Source organism: Podarcis erhardii, assembly GCF_964252035.2.
Source record: "Podarcis erhardii genome assembly, chromosome: 12".
NCBI lineage: Eukaryota > Metazoa > Chordata > Lepidosauria > Squamata > Lacertidae > Podarcis > Podarcis erhardii.
In genome coordinates this window covers 26116246-26133573 of record NC_138513.1, presented here as the reverse complement: position 1 = coordinate 26133573, position 17328 = coordinate 26116246, and the positions used below count along the sequence as shown (strand labels likewise).

At 42.3% G+C, this 17328-nt stretch overlaps 1 long non-coding RNA gene across 1 annotated transcript in view; it reads right to left on the bottom strand.

Moving 5' to 3' along the window:
- Nucleotides 1–17328, bottom strand: part of LOC309352932 — a 41704-nt gene that overhangs the window by 366 nt on the left and 24010 nt on the right. The window contains exons 4-6 of the long non-coding RNA XR_014161493.1: nucleotides 7925–8079; nucleotides 6044–6148; nucleotides 4831–4894 (exon numbers count right to left, since the gene is read on the bottom strand). This is a non-coding gene — a long non-coding RNA (uncharacterized lncRNA). The remainder of the gene's footprint in view (nucleotides 1–4830; nucleotides 4895–6043; nucleotides 6149–7924; nucleotides 8080–17328) is intronic.

Below are 17328 nucleotides of genomic sequence, written 5' to 3'. Positions count from 1 at the left end.
CCCCCCTCAGCTGGATATTTGCTTCGCTTTTATTGATTGCTCTGACAGCTTTTAATCCACTTTGGAGGTGGGCAGCCTCAGCTTTAATTGGCTATAATGTTATTAGAATGGTGTTCATATGACAGCTTTTAAAAAGCACCAAGCCCAAAAGGTCGTTGAGTGCAAATAATGCACTTGAAATACATCCTTAGGGTGACTTCAGGTAACCAAGGTTCCTCTCTATGCAAGCTATATTCTGCCATTTCTGGTGAATGCAAATATGTAGTGGGATTTCCACACACCAAAAAGGGCACTGAGTATAGTTGACATTGGCACCACAACGCAACAATGAAGCCACACAGTCTAGCTTTCCAGAGGCAAACCCACATTATGTGCCAGACAATGGTTACAGTACAGCTAAAAAATAAGATGCAGAGAGGCAAAGCCATATGGAAATATCCTTTGACTTCAGTCAGGAGGTCACTTAGCTTGACAAAAACAGTCCCACATTAAGCAGACCTGTGGGATTGCAGGCAACACAAACATTTTGGACATCATGCCTGCTGAATACAAATGTTTGTTCCATCTACCAGAACGAACCTTTGACCACCGTTTAAAGCAGAACATAGTGTGGATCAGATTATTATGCTGACATATGATCCGAACCTGTGGTTCTGGTAAGGGACAGCATAATCTGTAATGCAATCCGATACCAAATTAATAAGATCTTTCTCTTCTCCCCAGTCAGAGTTGACTTTTAAACACTTCTCCTCCTACTGTCTCTGGAGGAATATTTCCGTTCCCATTCTGTCTCTCAAATATCCCTGAACATGCTGACATCAAAGGCATTTTAAAAAGTCACTAATGATTGTGTATTTCAAGGACCATTTCCTTTCATTTCTTTCTTGTGTTTCCTAAAAGAAGACAGAAGCAGAAGATGACATGATAAAGAACACCGTGTGAGCTTCAACTTAACACCACTCTAAGAGGGAGTTCTGAAAGTAAAGAACCAAACTTCTCCCCATCATAAAAAGGGGGGGGGGGCAAGAGGGTCCACCAGCTTTTGTTGCTTTTGATGCAATCCAATTAGTTAAACAGAGACCTACTGCTGAACAAAGTGAATCACAAGTCACTCCTAAACTTTGACTAGGAAAACCCTAAAGCAGGTATTTATAGCTAGGTTCAATGTGAATCAAAGCAGGGCTTAGATTCAAAAGTGTCCCATTAGGAAGAAAGGGCCTCAACTGTGATGGGGGGGGGGAGGTGAGAGACGTGGACCGATAAAACAACCTAGAAGCCATCAAAGCAAACTAAATGAAAAGATTAATGAAGTCCAGGTGTAAATGAAAGCACGTCTCCAGCAGGTTTTAATGAAGCTTGTGTAGTACAGAGGATGGGTGGAGTGTTAGTGTGAAAATTGTATTGAAAACAAGTATTAAAAAACCTAGGAGTGTTTCAGGAGTGCCAAGGAAAGGATTTTGAATAATTTTCAAATATACACAGAATATAATGATGCTGAGAACCGAATTCCCAAGCCCAGGTCAGCTCCCAAGTTTATTGGAGAAAAGTTGTCTGAGGACACTTCTTTGTATTTGCGTTCTGGGGTTGGAGAGATAACTGGAATAAGACCTAAAGCATACCAGCTTTCTCATACCATGAAGTCAAAGATAGGAACTGATCCCCAAGCTGAACAATATGACAGGGTGTTTGTTTACAATTTTCAGGTATTAACACACCTTATTTTCACCTCCCCAATTTACAAAGGGGCATGTACATTCCTCCTTTTGCTGCAAGGCCATGCATGCAGGGTAACCTTCACACCTCTTACCAGCCGCTCTTACTGGCACACATAGTGTCAGGCTTCAGGGACTCGGCTTCCTCCCCCCCCCCCCTTTGGCCATAGATAAGCAGAAGAAAGCGAAAGGAGTCTTGTACCAGTTAGAAATTTTAACGATCACAGCGAGAACAAAGAATCCATTCCTTGGAATGAAGGTGCTCCCAATTAAGGCTTCCACCCACTCCCTCCCTAGTCTCCCCCGTCACTTCCACGTCTTGCAACCTGATCTCGCAACCACTGTGCTTTCTGTGCAGCCACCTTATCTGTTCTCCTTGACCTTGGACTGAGCGGATGGACACTTTCCAGCAAAAGGGAGTCTGTTAACTCTCTATCTCCCAGTTCTTCTCCTAGCTATTCCCCTCCCAGTACTTCCCAGCTTCTGCCTTCTGAACTATATCCCTCTGCAAACCACTGTTCCAAATCAATGCTACTTCCCTGCTCCAGGGAAGATTCAGGATCCTGATCAGGCACAGGGGGAGGGGGAGGCTCCCACCATTCCTCCTCAGTGCAGCCACCCTCAGCACGGTCCCTGACACACAGATACTTTCTGTTCAGAAACTTTACTTTCTCTACAACCTGGTACACAAGCTGCTGTGAACATTCATTAGTGCACCAGAGTCACAAGTGCCACTGGTTTGTTCTTCCTATGAGCATGCACTCAAATCCCAAACACAAAGCAATATTGTTCCTAGTACTTTTGTTTCTCAATTGTGGCTTCCGGGGGGGGGGGGAGAGGAGAGAGAAAGAGAGTAGTTTGCAAATGAGAAACTGGAGCTTATTAAGTATTCCCATAGGCTCTGATCCAATCCTCCTAGCAGGTAACCCCAGTTAGATATTTGGGACAGTGCCGGTTAGTGGCTTGGTGGTTAAGAAAGAGGAAAGGGGAATTATATCCAGCTGTTTCCCTTCCTAAGCAGCTAATTGCTGGTATTGCATACCTAACACAACGTGTGTGTGTGTGTGTGTGTGTGTGTGTGTGTGTGTGTGTGAATGGATACATAAACAGATACCCTATTCCAGGGGTAGGCAACCTAAGGCCTGGGGGCCGGATGCAGCCCAATCACCTTCTCAATCCGGCCCACAAACGGTCCAGAAATCAGCATGTTTTTACATGAGTAGAATGTGTACTTTTATTTAAAATGCATCTCTGGGCTATTTGTGGGGCATAGGAATTCATTAATTATTTTTTTTCAAAATACAGTCCGGCCCACCACATGGTCTGAGGGACAGTGGACCAGCCCACAGCTGAAAAAGGTTGCTGACCCCTGCCCTATTCTCATAACAAGGAATGCTATCTAAGACATTCCTCAATTCTATATTCTGTCAGCTGTCCACTACTTTAATTTACTCTCCCCACCAGTTGTCCTGCAAAAATTTCTGAAGCATGAAGTATGGATTTAGTAATGTTTCATACAATGGCTTAGTAATTTAGTAATGTTTTATACAATGGCTAATCTCACAACAAATAATCTGTACTTCCTACAGAATAGCTGCAAGCTGAAGCACACACTGCCGTCTTAATGAAGGGTTGACTTTAGATTATGGGCGGTCCTTGTGACCTGCATGGGGCCATCTCAGTGCCACTGTCTCCATTGCTCACTTCTCATCCTCTGCTTTAGGTTAGTGTTGCAGAGATAAGACACGTGAAGGCCTTGGAAGGTGCCTGATACTAGCTTTGGCCCCTGCCCTTGCATTTATTATCAGAATAAATAATAGAGGCTGAAAGAAAAACAAGTGTGCAAGGAATCCAAAAAGGGCATCTACAGAATCTTCCCAAGAGGCAAAACTAGTGATTTATCAGTTACATGTGCCAAACACACAGAGGTATCCCTTAAAATACAAGTTGGAACTGCTCGCCTTTGTATTGGGGCCTGTGGATGTAGTTTTATGTAGTTTTGTGGTAGTTTTATGTAGTTTTATGTAGTTTTCAATTTCATTGTTCCACAAGGGACAATGACAATAAAGATATCGTATATCGTATATCGATATAGGGCATATCTTGACTGTCACTATTTTGTGAAATTGCATACCTGAACTTAAGGTTTGCGCATGTAAAGTGGATTAAGGTAACTCAATCACCCTAGCAGAACAAAACCAATGAAGAAAAAACACATCACAGGCTTCTTCCAGGTTGGATATTGACTAGGTAATTCATTGAAAAGTGTGGGATACACTGGGTTAAAGCTGACCAGAAGTCCAGAGGTAGCATGATTATCAATTTACGATGGGGTGGAAGGTTCGCAGGCTATGAAGGACTTGCTCACAAATTTATTGACAGCTGCACACATTATTATAGCTAGGAAGTGGAAGGGGCAAGCAGAATATAAAATGGAAGAATGGTATAAAGAGGTGTGGGATATAGCTATTAATGTCAAATTAACATGTGCCATTAAGGTAAGATGGGGAATATGCAGGAGAAATGATTTTGAGGAGATATGGAAGGTGTTTGTAGAATTTGTACTGTTAAAACAGAAAGGGGTCAAACCATCGCAAGAGGTGTTGAAATTTTGGGAGGTTGGATAGTTATAATGGAATGGTCTCGGTGGTGGGTGCACATTTTTATTCTTATTTATTTATTATTACTTTGTCAAAATAATTTTTGAAAAGAAAAGTGGGATAAACTAATGGCTAATGGGAAGACATGTGAAACATCTCACAAGCAAATCAGGATGAATGCAGGATGACTTGTCATTGTCATATAACTGCCCTGTAAACAAATCAGTACAAATGCTGAGTAAAGACCCAATGTGATCTAATCTCCATGTAGCTTTGTGCATGCAAATTAGATGAATGCTCATCAAACAGGTTGTCTGGAGATGTCCACAGTGTGCAATGCATTAGGTGGACTGCACTAGGAAACTCTCTGTGTGGCTAAGGAACAGAGAGTTCAGAGTGAGTGGGGCTGGCTCTGATTCTGTTCTCTTAGAATTGTAGGTATTAGCATTTCACGATTAAGGGTCAAGCATGGCTGCTTTCAAACTATGGGCTAAAAACTAGAAGGAGCAAGTACATACCTGTGGGAGCATCCTGGAAAACCACAGGCCCCTTTCTTTGCAAAAGGACAAATTGTCGATTATCCTGCAAAGAACAAGAAAGCAAGCAGCATTTGACTGCAAGTTCAAAAACGTGTCATGGGAGTTCTCTTCCAATTGTCTGCTACAGACCCTATTTGGTCTCTATAGGACTATTACAGGGGAGCAACTCTGATGGGAACAGCACAAGTAAATTACCGACTGATTGAAGAAGAAGTGGCAGATAACTGAAGTGTTTCCTGCCTCCACCGAAAGTATAGAAGATGTGCTCAGAATGCATTTTAGAAAGCAATTCACAATATCTATCAGCCTTTCCCAACCTGGTGCCCTCCAGATGTTTTGAACTGCAACTCACATCAGCCTCAACCTGCATAGTCATGCTGGCTGCGGCTAGTGGGAGTTGTGCTCTAAAATGTCTAGAGAACATGAGGAAGGCTGGTATATATGCAACTGGGAACAGAGCATATTTGGGGTAACAGCTGGCTCACTTACTTCCAACAGAATTCCATGGGTCTTTGGCATTAATTAAGTTCTGGGTTAGAATCAGGGGAGACGGGAGTGTGATTTTCCTCTTCTACTAACCACTTTAAGTGAATACACTGTAACTACAGCACATACCTAGTACCAAACAAATGGGTGGGGAATCTTCCCCTTCCCCAAGGTTGTCGTTGGGATGTTAGGGGAGGGGTAGTACCTTCTGGGGTAGTTTGTCCACCTTTGGTCCCCACACTGCACTCAGTGCTCACCTGTGGCTCCATGAAGCTGTTGGGATGTGACAACAGCCACATCCCAAGTACAGCTTAGACTGGTTGGCTAAACCAGGTGAGGGTAGCCAATGGGTCTTAAACCCTCAGTGATATAGGGGGCTCTCCCTGCATGTGAGGACAGGCTCTAGCGGATTGAGCAGACAAGACCAAAAGCGGGTCTCTCTTGAGACAGATGGATGCCAGCAACAGCTTCCAGCATCCCTGACTATTGGTTTATGCTGTCTGGGACTGATGAACTGGAGACCAAACGACCAACAACATCTGTGTGTGTGTGTGTGTGTGTAAGTCATCTAATTATTGTCTGGGTCCAGCTTCTTACAGCATTTTGTAGGGGGCAGGCCAGCTTCCCCACCCCCACCTCCACATTTATTCCACTTTGAGGACAGGGTGAAAATTCTAAGACTTATTCCTCTGGAGGGTGGAGTTACCTTTTAACTATGAAGTGGATTTTTCTTTAACTGGGGCAGGAAGTCTTGGTGTCGCTTCAAGTTTTAACTCAGCTGTGCAGAGCAGTCAGGCAGCATTCCAGCTTCCTAAGTAAAATGGGGGTGAAATAAGAGATTGAAGGGGGGGTGGACTTTAAGCACTTCATATTTAAAAGGTCTTTTTTTAATGTTTGACTTCCGATATTTTAATGTTTGATGTTTTATTGTGTTTTTATATGTGCTGGAAGAATGGATGGGGAAACCCAGCCAGAAGGGTGGGATATAAACAAAAGAATAACAATAATGTCAGAAGCCCCACACCTCTGAAAGCTGCTCAACATTTCCCTCCTCCCACACTTCTCCAGGGAGACTAATGGTCCAATAAAAAGGAGGTATTCAGCCTAGTTCTCAAACGATCATAATTATGACTATCCTGTGTTACTATCCCAATATTCTGTTTTTAAAGACCTTACAGAACTTTATTTTGCAGGAAGCAAGAAACCACCAGCAACTGGAATTAGGGAATGGGAAGCTGTGTTACACCAGGTTAAACTGATTTAGCCCAGATTTGCCTATGCCAGCTGCCACTATGCAGCTTCTGAAGCTAGTGCCCCAACACTGAGCTCTCATCCTTTCCCATAGTGGTAGCAGTCAGGTAGCATTTGCACCAAAAGGTATGACAAAGGTGGAAAATGCAGAATAGAGCAAGAGTTTAAAACAACCTGGTGATCAATTCTGCCAAGTATATGGCTTGTGTCTTGCAGTGAGGAAAACAGTTATGGCTACAATCCACAAGATGGCAGGCTTGTCAAACTTCCTTGGGATATTTGAGCCGTCCTTTTGAACATAAGCAAATCTTCAAGTTCACAAAACAAAATATTCTAAATAGGTAGTCCGAATATGTCAACTTATGCATTTTGCACAAACATTCCACAATCTTTTAGGAACAGTCTTTGCTATGCTCTGGGTCCAGAAAAGAATGCAAAGTCATCTATAAGGAGCAGCTCTGGCTAAAATACTAATTTTCATATACAGTACTCCCTTATTTTAGGGAGCACCAGGGTGGCGTTTGTGGTTCTCCCCCTCCCAAATTTATCTTCACAACAACCCTATGAGGCAGGCTGGACCTAAAGGACTTCATTGCCAGTAGAGGACTTGAACTTATTTTGCCGTAGCCCGTGTCTGAGCTCTAACCACTACACCGCATTGGCATCCTGCACAGCACACCACACCTGACTCCCAAAATCAAATATATATTTAATCAAAATTCAGCACAGGCTAGCAAGCTGTTACATGTACAGTGGCTAAAGTTATCAGTGTTTCAAAATGGCATGCTATTTTTGCTCTTCAAGTGCTGCTGACTTAAGCCAAAAAAGGTAAGAGAGGCAGGCTCCTTCCTTGAGAAGGAGAGGAAAGTATTTTAGGGGTAAATTAAAAGGGAGACCACTGGGGAGACCACCTCAGCCAGTCTCATGGCTCTGGTCAGGGATGATGGGACTTAATACTCCAAAACATCTGAGGGCACCGTGTTGACTAAGGCTGGGCTTAAGCGTCAGACTAAGGTCACAGAGATGCAAGTTCAAGTCTCTACTAAAGCTCACAAGTGACTATAGGCCAGTTACTTTCTCTCCCAGCCTAAACTAACCTCACAAGGTTGATGTGAGGACAAAACAGAAGGGAGATACCGTACACGTTGCTCTGAGCTCCCTGGGGGAAATGGCAGAGATGCATAAAGACATGAATGCATATATTCTGGAGAGGTACCAGCTCTCCCACTGTACAAATTCAGCATCTAAGCAATCAGCCTGTTGTAGACAAAATGAAAAAAACAACAACAACTGTTTTATTAGTGAACTGGCACAGTTGAGAACACACAGTACTTACAATGCTCTAGCCCACCCAGAGGTCAGATGGATGCAAACAGCAGGGCACTCCAAAAGGAGGAGTTGTCTTTGGGAAGCAGCTGTAACTCCGGCTGAGGGTTCACCTCCAGAGAAGGTTGAGGACAGAAGTGAAGTTCACGCATAAGATTGCTGGATCTAAAACAGAACATGACATGCAGAGAAACCTGATGAAAATCAATGCACATTTTCCAATGAGATATCACTTTATTGGTGAACTATTTCTGTGCATTAATGCTTGTGCTTGCTTGATTTTTTTGTTTATTTTGCAAAGTGCAGATGGAAGTGAAGTATCAGTTGATGGGGGGACGGCGAGAGCTCCAATTCATTTAGGATCCCTTGTGCCACGCAGAGTTAACTCAAGATATCTCAGGCATTCTCTCTGCCCCCTTCCCTAAGCATTTCCTGCAGTGTGATAAGACAAGGAATGGGGCCTGTTTCAGAAATTAAAGGCACTGGCTATGATTAGTTTGAAGAAAACTTTCAATGGTGCCTTAAAGAAAAATGAAAATAATATTAATTCCTGAACCAGTACAAATAAAGATCTAGAGGAAATGCCAGCTAAAATTCCACAAGAGGGCAGCAGAGTCCCACATTTGGAAGAATGTGAAATCAGGCCATTCATTCTCCCTGTGTTTTGTTTTACTCTCCCTTCTCCCGCTTCTTTATAATTTCGCTGAAAACAATAAATGCAAACAAACACTGTCAAGCGAGCAAACAGCAATATATAAACTGTATTTTGGAAGCACAGAACGGCACCAAGTACCAGACAAGTTAAATGAAATGAGTACATGGTGTAAAAGGGGATAAATGCTAATCCTGGCTGGTGTCCATTAAAGCAATTTTGAATCCTGGATTGTTCAAATGTACATGAGAAGGTGCTTCATCTTCTGGCTGCCAGTGCAGTATTTAAACAGTGCAAATAACACAAATTGTCTATAAACAAAATTCTTTTTATCAAAAGCTGGGAAGGGCTGTAGCTCAGCAACAGAGAACCTGCCAAGTATGCAGAAGTTCCCACCTTGAACCACTGATATCTCCACATAGGCCTAGAAGAGACCTCTGTCTGGAACCTTGGTGAGCTGCTTTAAGTCAGTGTAAACAGTATGGAGCTAATGGCCCAATGATCTGACTCAGTGGCGTAACGTGGGTTGCCAGCACCTGGGGCCGCATGGAGGAAGGGAGGGAAACATACGGAGCATGCATGCACATCCAACTGCCTAATGGCACCTGCGTCACCCAGAGGAGTGCAGCCACAGAAATAAAAGTTCTGTTGTCTGGAGAAGTCACTTCCTTGTTCGCATGCAGAAGCCGTTTTCAACGGAGACCAGCGACGGAAGCGTACAGCTGTATTAAGGCAGCACCTGGTGCTGAGATTTCATGCCCCGAACCATTTTGCACCTGGGGGAACTGCCCCTGTGCACACACACACATCTCCAACGCTACGTTACTGGTCTGACTTTGCATAAGGCATACCCCTCAACCATCCCGTTTTAAGCAGGACATCCTGGAAATTACAGAAGCTGTCCCAGCTTCTGATTGACTCCTGGGATTTCCCATTTTGGCCCATCAAGATCACGGCCCTGAGAGACTCGCATTTTGGGGCACCGTTCTCTCATGCGAGTCACCAGGCTCTTGCAAGATCGTGGCCACAAAAGATGTGCATCTTGGTTTTCCTCCCAAGCACGTTTGAGGGTATGCATAAGGCAGCTTCCTGTGTTCCCAGCAAAATGTGCGCTAGCTCATGCTCTTGTTAGGTGGACTTGTAGCTGGTTTTACTGGCAGAAGGGAATACAAGGGTGCCTAAGGAGTGTGACTATAGCCACTGAGCTTTTGTCACTTCAGGCACAACCCACCATTAGTTGGGAAGGAAAAGCCCATGCTGACTCCAAGCAACATGCAAACAATCTGTTGCAAATTGACTCTTAAAAACATTGGATCAAACAATGGCTCTATGCCACTACAAATGATGTGCAGAAAGGTCCTAAGAGGCGAAAGGAGAGCCATCTTCAAATGTCTGAAGAGATGAAAGATCACAGAGATGGTGGATCAACCCTGCTTTCACTTGCTCCAAAGAGGTAGGACCAAAACCAAAGGGTCAAATCACAAGGGGAAGGATTTCAATTAAACATTTAGAAGAACAGTACAGTCATACCTCGGGTTAAAGTTGCTTCAGGCAGGTTGAGCATTTTTGGGTTGCGCTCTGTGGCGACCCGGAAGTAACGGAACGCGTTACTTCCAGGTTTTGCCGCTTGCGCATGCGAAGACGCTCAAAATGACGTCACGTGCATGCGCAGAAGTGGCGAATCGCAAACGGGATCCGTTCCGGAGCCCCATTCGCATCCAGAGGTACCACTGTACAAGCTGTTCAGCAGTGCTACAGACTAGCCTCAGAAGATGTTGGGCTCTCCTTTGTTAGATGATTTGAAACAGAAGCTGGACGACCAACTTACCAGGGATGCTGTAGGAGGGGATTTCTTATACCAATTGGGAACTGGGGCAGGAAGGCTTTTGAGATCCTTTCCAAAACTATTATTATATGGGGAGTGGAGAGATGTTTCCTATACATGCACTTTTAATTTGAACCATGAAATAAAAAGACACTATAATCTGGTTCCTACAGTCATTTCTATTGGGCTAAACACCATCACAACAGCCAGTTTCATTCAAATGGATATTCTGAATGCACCCAAAAAGTCAGCAGTGCCACCTTAGTTTCCAGGTGGCAGAGGGATGGATGCCGGAGTATAGTCCCAATAACAATATATAAGACAAATAAAAATAGAAAAAGTAGTGCTTCTGGGGAAAGGGGCTGAACTTGGCCTCTCTATCTTCCCATGTGCTAGAAGATTCACCACCCTCCTTATGGAAGGTCATTCGCATATTTGATCTTCTATCCACCCTTGGTGGGGGGAACTATCTTGTTAGAGCTTTATGACTTCATTCTGCTAAATGCCTAAACCAGTCCCTTTTGGTGCTGCTGAGATAACAATAATGATGCACAGGCACAAGCTAATCTGGCCAAGACATAGCTTGTATGAAGGGACATCCATGTGGTAAGGGAGAAGCGTGGCTGTGCTACTAGCCCCCACCTCCATTGTTACAAGCATCACCAGCCCTGTTGACATCTCCACATGGTGCTTTCTCACTTTAGAACTTTTTGAATGTTGTTGGCATCTGTCTGTCTCAAGAGACAATGCAGTGTGCTTCCGGAGGTGAAGTCAAACCCGCTGTGTTGGCAGCAGCAAAATGACCTCCCTGAGATGTAAGCCTGGGCAGTGAGTATGGATGACAAGACCCAGCCCCTCTCAGCCTCGTGGTACAAAGGAAAGCAGAGCAGCAGAGGATTAGGATCAGAGTCTTCCTTCTCCCAGATGGGCTACCTTCCCAGGATGAGGAGCCCTAGCTGCCCCTGACTTCCCTAATGGCAAGTGCACAAACTGCCTTCTTGACTGTTGGACCCACTACTGGTCTTGTCCACTCAATCTGCCAGAGTCTCTCTTAACACGCAGGGGAAAGTCACTAAATCACCAAGGGTTTGAGACCTTATTATTCCTACATTTTCTAAGGTATAGAAGGAACCACACCAAGAGAGGGGAAGGGGAGTTTCTATTACAGGCCAACTATGCCTCCTAAAGAGATAGGCCACATGCGTTGCCGGCTATGGTGGGGGGAGAGGGGAGAGAGAGGCCTGCTCCCCTGAAGCAAACAGGAGAAGCTGTCCACTGCAGACCTCAAGGGCTCTGAATCAGAGTACAGTGGTACCTCTGGTTGCGAACGGGATCCGTTCTGGAGGCCCGTTCACAACCTGAAAAGAACACAACCTGCATCTGCTCATGCGCAGGTCACAATTCACCACTTCTGTGCATGCACGTAACGTCATTTTGCGCGTCTGCACATGCGCGAGCAGCGAAACCCGGAAGTAACCCTTTCCGGTACTTCTGGGTTGCTGCAGGATGCAACCTGAAAAAGTGCAATCTGAAGCAAATGTAACGAGGTATGACTGTACCCATCTGGACCTCTGTGCTATTTTTCCATAAAAAGAGATGCCAGAACTCACCATGAACACCTCCCTTGTTCTCTTAGAATGGCAATGGGGCCCACCTGAGAAGTGCCAGAACTGAGCTTTGGTGAGTTCTGGGTTTTTTTGTTTTTTGTTTTTTTTTGTTTTTTTTTTAAGCCCTGCATCTACTATTTGTCTCATGGAAAATCATGAACACTTTATGGCAATTAATTCCCGTTGCTAAATGAAGATCACACACAAATATGCACCTGTGTCACGATAACATGAGCCACTCAAGACCCAAAGCCATTTTCTACCTATTATGGCAGGAGTGATATAAAAATTGCCTGTCCTAAAACACTAGCAGGGATTTGCTCTGGGCTTATTTGAAAACAAACCTAGATTGGCACCTGAGCAGGTAGCATAAATTTAGTTCCTAAAATCATCAAGAAACGTCAAGTATAAAAATGTAGCTGGTCGGACATGAAAATGTATTGATGTTGTATGGCATGGGGCCAAGTCTTTTGTACCTTTTCCTTGTCAGCAAGTGCCTTCATTTCATTACAGGAAATGTGCTTTTGGAGCACCTTCCTTTATCAGATTTCACTTATAAAGACACCAAGGTTTAAATTCTCTCCATGGTTCCATGCTGAATTTTACAGAGCAGGGAGAATTATGGCCCAGGCATTGCTTTAAAGTCAGTAGGTTGGCTTTCATATTGGGCAGCTTCTGCTCAAAAGCTTCTTTGTGAATCATAAATCAAATGAAGAGCATAATAAAATCACACTTTCTTTAAAAGTAGCTGTACAATGCATTTGGCTTTAGGAAGAGGAGGAAAAATCCCCCTCTCCCTCTGCGAAAATGGCTGAAATAAAATACAAATGGTTGATATTTATCCTAAAGTGCCCAGCGCCCGTTTTATATGCTGTTATTTCTCTCTTTTACAAATGTATTCACTGTAATGTCCTCATGAGACTGGCATCCTGTTTTTCCAGTAGCTCTCGGTGCTGAAGGAACGCAAAACAGAAGCCCCGGGTTTTAAAATAGGGACACAAATTAAGGCTTGCTGAAGAATGGGGACGTTGAATGACAGCAGTTGCTCAGCTGTGCTGTTTGAAAAAGTGCTAGAAGAGGAAGGTCAAAGATACAATATATAGAGAGAGAGTGCTTCCAAACAGGCACTATTTGGTGTGGGATTTTGTCATGTTCCAGCAAATTCAGGTTGTACTGAATTAAAGTCGATTTGGACTTCTTGTGCAACATGCCCGATTCCCCCAAAATCAGACTTCTCGCAATAAGGAATGGGGGAAATGCACTGGAAAGTGTGCAATAGCACTTGGTTGAATCCAGTGCAACCTCCCCGCACACAGATCAGAATGAATGCTTAATAAATAGCTGACTTCATCTAACCTCCCCACAAACTTTGTGCAAAGCAAATCAGGACCCATGGTCAGTGAAGAAGCCGATAAAGCAAGCAGATTCTGTGCATCTGTGAACATTTACACTCATTGTAGAATACCCTAAAATAAAAAGAAATCTACACTTCGGGGGGGGGGGAGTGCGAGATAGAATCTGTTTAGCACTATAGGATGAGAAGTCTGGGACTGAATTCTTCCCCACCACCACCATCAAATGTACCTCTGTGGGACAGGAATTCCACAACTTAAGAATTGCCACGGAGAATGCCCTCTCCCAGATGACCACCACACAAACTTCTGTTTTGTTTTTTTTTTATAATAATTTTTATTGATTTTACAACATAAACAAAAAACAAACAAACATAATGCGACTTCCCCAAACCTCCCCTTCACTGCATCCAAATTTCAAAATTTTTAGCAATTCTTCATCCCATTTTTATATTTAATTCTCTTTAAAAAGAGTTTCTACTTTATAAATTTCGATTTATAGCTGTAATTCTTTGTGTCCAATCCCCTGACATCTTAACATTCTGAAATTTTACAACAATTTTTAAGATAGATTTTAAATTTTTTCCAGTCCTCCTCCACTGTCTCTTTCCTCTGGTCACGGATTCTGCCGGTCATCTCTGCCAGTCCCATAAATTCAGTCACCTTGGTCTGCCATTCTTCCAGAGTAGGTAATTCTTTAGTCTTCCAATACTTCGCCAAAAGGATTCTTGCTGCGGTTGTTGCGTACATAAAAAAGGTCCTATCTTTCTTTGGTACCAATTGGCCGACCATGCCCAGGAGAAAAGCCTCCGGTTTCTTTACAAATGTCCACTTAAGGATTTTCTTAATTTCATTATAGATCATTTCCCAGTAGGCCTTAATCTTTGGGCAGGTCCACCAAAGGTGATAAAAGGTTCCTTCACATTCATTACACTTCCAGCAATTGTTATTGGGCAAATGATATATCTTTGCAAGCTTGACTGGGGTCATGTACCACCTATAGATCATTTTCATTATGTTCTCTTTCAGGGCACTACATGCCGTAAATTTAATACCTGTGGTCCATAACTGCTCCCAGTCAGCAAACATAATATCATGACCAATATCTTGTGCCCACTTAATCATGGCTGATTTAACCGTTTCATCTTGTGTATTCCATTTTAGCAGCAGATTATACATTCTAGACAAATTCTTAGTATTGGGTTCTAGCAATTCTGTTTCTAACTTTGACCTCTCCTTCTGAAATCCTAGTTTTCTATCCTGCTTAAAAGTTTCATTAATCTGGTAGTAATGTAACCAATCTCGGACTTTAGGTTTCAATTTCTCAAAACTCTGTAGTTTCAACTTTTCACCATCATATTCTATAATTTCACAATATTTTGGCCAGTCTGTATCCATGTTCAATCTTTTTACCGCCTTAGCTTCCATTGGTGACAGCCACCTGGGGGTTTTACTTTCAAACAAATCTTTATATCGATTCCATACATTATACAATGCTTTCCTAATAATATGATTTTTAAAATTTCTGTGTACCTTTACCTTGTCATACCATAAATATGCATGCCAACCAAAACTATTATCATAACCTTCCAAGTCCAGAATGTCTGTATTCTCAAGAAGTAGCCATGGTTTCAGCCAGCAAAAAGCTGCTGCTTCATAATAAAGTTTTAAGTCCGGCAGGGCAAAGCCCCCTCTATCCTTTGCATCAGTCAAAATCTTGAATTTAATTCTGGGTTTTTTGCCCTGCCAGACAAATTTAGATATATCTTTCTGCCACTTCTTGAAACAGTCCATCTTATCTAAAATTTGCAATGTCTGGAACAAAAACAACAATCTCGGCAATACATTCATCTTAATTACAGCAATTCGGCCTAACAAGGAAAGTCTCAATCTTGACCATATATCGAAATCTTTCTTCACTTCAGCCCAGCATTTCTCATAGTTATCTTTAAATAAGTTCACATTCTTAGATGTTAAATTCACCCCCAGATATTTTACCTTTTTAGTAATTTCCAAACCAGTTTCTCTTTGAAAACTATCTTTTTCCCCCACCGTAAGATTTTTTTCCAACACCTTTGTCTTGTGTTTATTCAATTTAAAACCTGCTACCTGACCAAATATTTCAATAAGTTCCAGAACTCTTTTTGTACTAGTTTCTGGCTGTTGTAATGTCAAAACTAAGTCATCTGCAAATGCTCTTAGCTTATAATGTTTAGTTCCGACCTGTATACCTTTAACCAGCTGGTCTCTTCTAATCATATTAAGGAAAACCTCCAGTACCGATATAAACAATAGAGGGGAAATTGGGCATCCCTGTCGTGTCCCTTTCTCTATTGGAATTTCATCCATAACCATACCATTTACAATAAGTTTGGCCTTTTGCTCGGAATAAATTGCACTTATACCATTTTCAAAGTTCTTGCCTACCCCCATTCCTTGGAGATTCCTCTTCATAAAGCTCCAACAAATATTGTCAAAGGCTTTCTCTGCGTCCACAAAAATCAAAACAGCTTTTCTATTTATATCAGTTTCCAAAAGTTCTAGAATATCTATAATATTCCTCACATTGTCTGACAATTGCCTGCCTGGTAGAAAGCCTGTTTGATCCCTGTGAATCTCCTCTAACAAAACTTTTTTGAATCTTTTTGCTAGAATGTCTGCAAAAATTTTATAATCCACATTCAAAAGTGATATAGGGCGGTAATTCTTAACTTGATGTTTCTCAGTTTCTGTCTTTGGTATAAGTGAGATGAATGCTTCCTTCCACGATTCGGGAGCCTTTTTCCCCTCCAAAATTTGATTGCAGACTTCTTTCAGTGGTTGTATTAACCAGTCCTTCAATACTTTATAATATCTCGCAGTTAGTCCATCTGGTCCTGGTGATTTTCCCAACTTGATATCCTGGATGGCACTCTCTATTTCTTGATCTGTAATTTTCTCATTTAAACTCCTTCTGTTGTTTTCAGAAATTTTTGATAGTCCGTATTTTCCAATAAATTCTTCTATCTCCTGTTCATTTTTTGGCCCTTGTTTGTATAATTTCTTAAAGAAACTTTGAAAACAATTACTTATCTCATTTGGTTTATTAATAGACTTCCCGTCTACTTCGAGTGATGTCACTGTATTCAGTTTTTGTCTCTTTTTCAGTTGCCAAGACAGTAGCTTCCCACATTTATCTGCAGACTCAAAAGTCTTTTGTCTCATTTGTTTAATTTTCCATTCTATTTCCTGGTTCATCAATTCCATATATTGTGTTTGATAGAATTTTATTTCTCTTAATATCTCCTGGGATTTAGGCTTAGATCTCAGTTTCTTCTCCCCTTCTTTTATTAGATTCCAAATTTTCTCTTTCTTCTCATTCTGTTTTTTCCTCTTTATTGAATTCTGTTGTATTAGGAAGCCACGCATCACGGCTTTACTTGCGTCCCAAATGATTCTTTTTTCTGTATCTGATCTCAAATTGATCTCGAAGTAGTCTTTAAGTGTTTTTGGGGCCTTTTTGCAAATTTCCTCATCTCCAAAGAGGGTGTCATTCATTCTCCATCTAAAGGTTCCAGCTGTTGTCAGTTTCATTTCCATCTTGACAGCGTTGTGGTCAGAGCAGGTCTTTGGGCAGATTTCTGTTTTTTTAACCTTTGATGCCAGATTACTAGAAATCCATATTTGATCAATTCTAGTCCATGTCATTTTTGCTTCAGAGAAGAAGGTCCCCTCCCTTTCCAGAGGGTTCCTAGTTCTCCAAATATCAATCAGATCCATAGTGTCAGTCAGGTCAAAAAAAGTCTTTGGTAGTCTTCCATCGTTCGATATTGTTTGTCTTTGGGCCTTATCCATATTTGTAGAGACGACTCCATTCATGTCACCCATCATTATAATTTTAAAGTCCAAAAAGTCCATTAAAGTCTCATGCAACTTCTTGAAGAATTCAGCCTTCCCCTCATTTGGTGCATAAACTCCAACAATCAATATTTTTTCTCC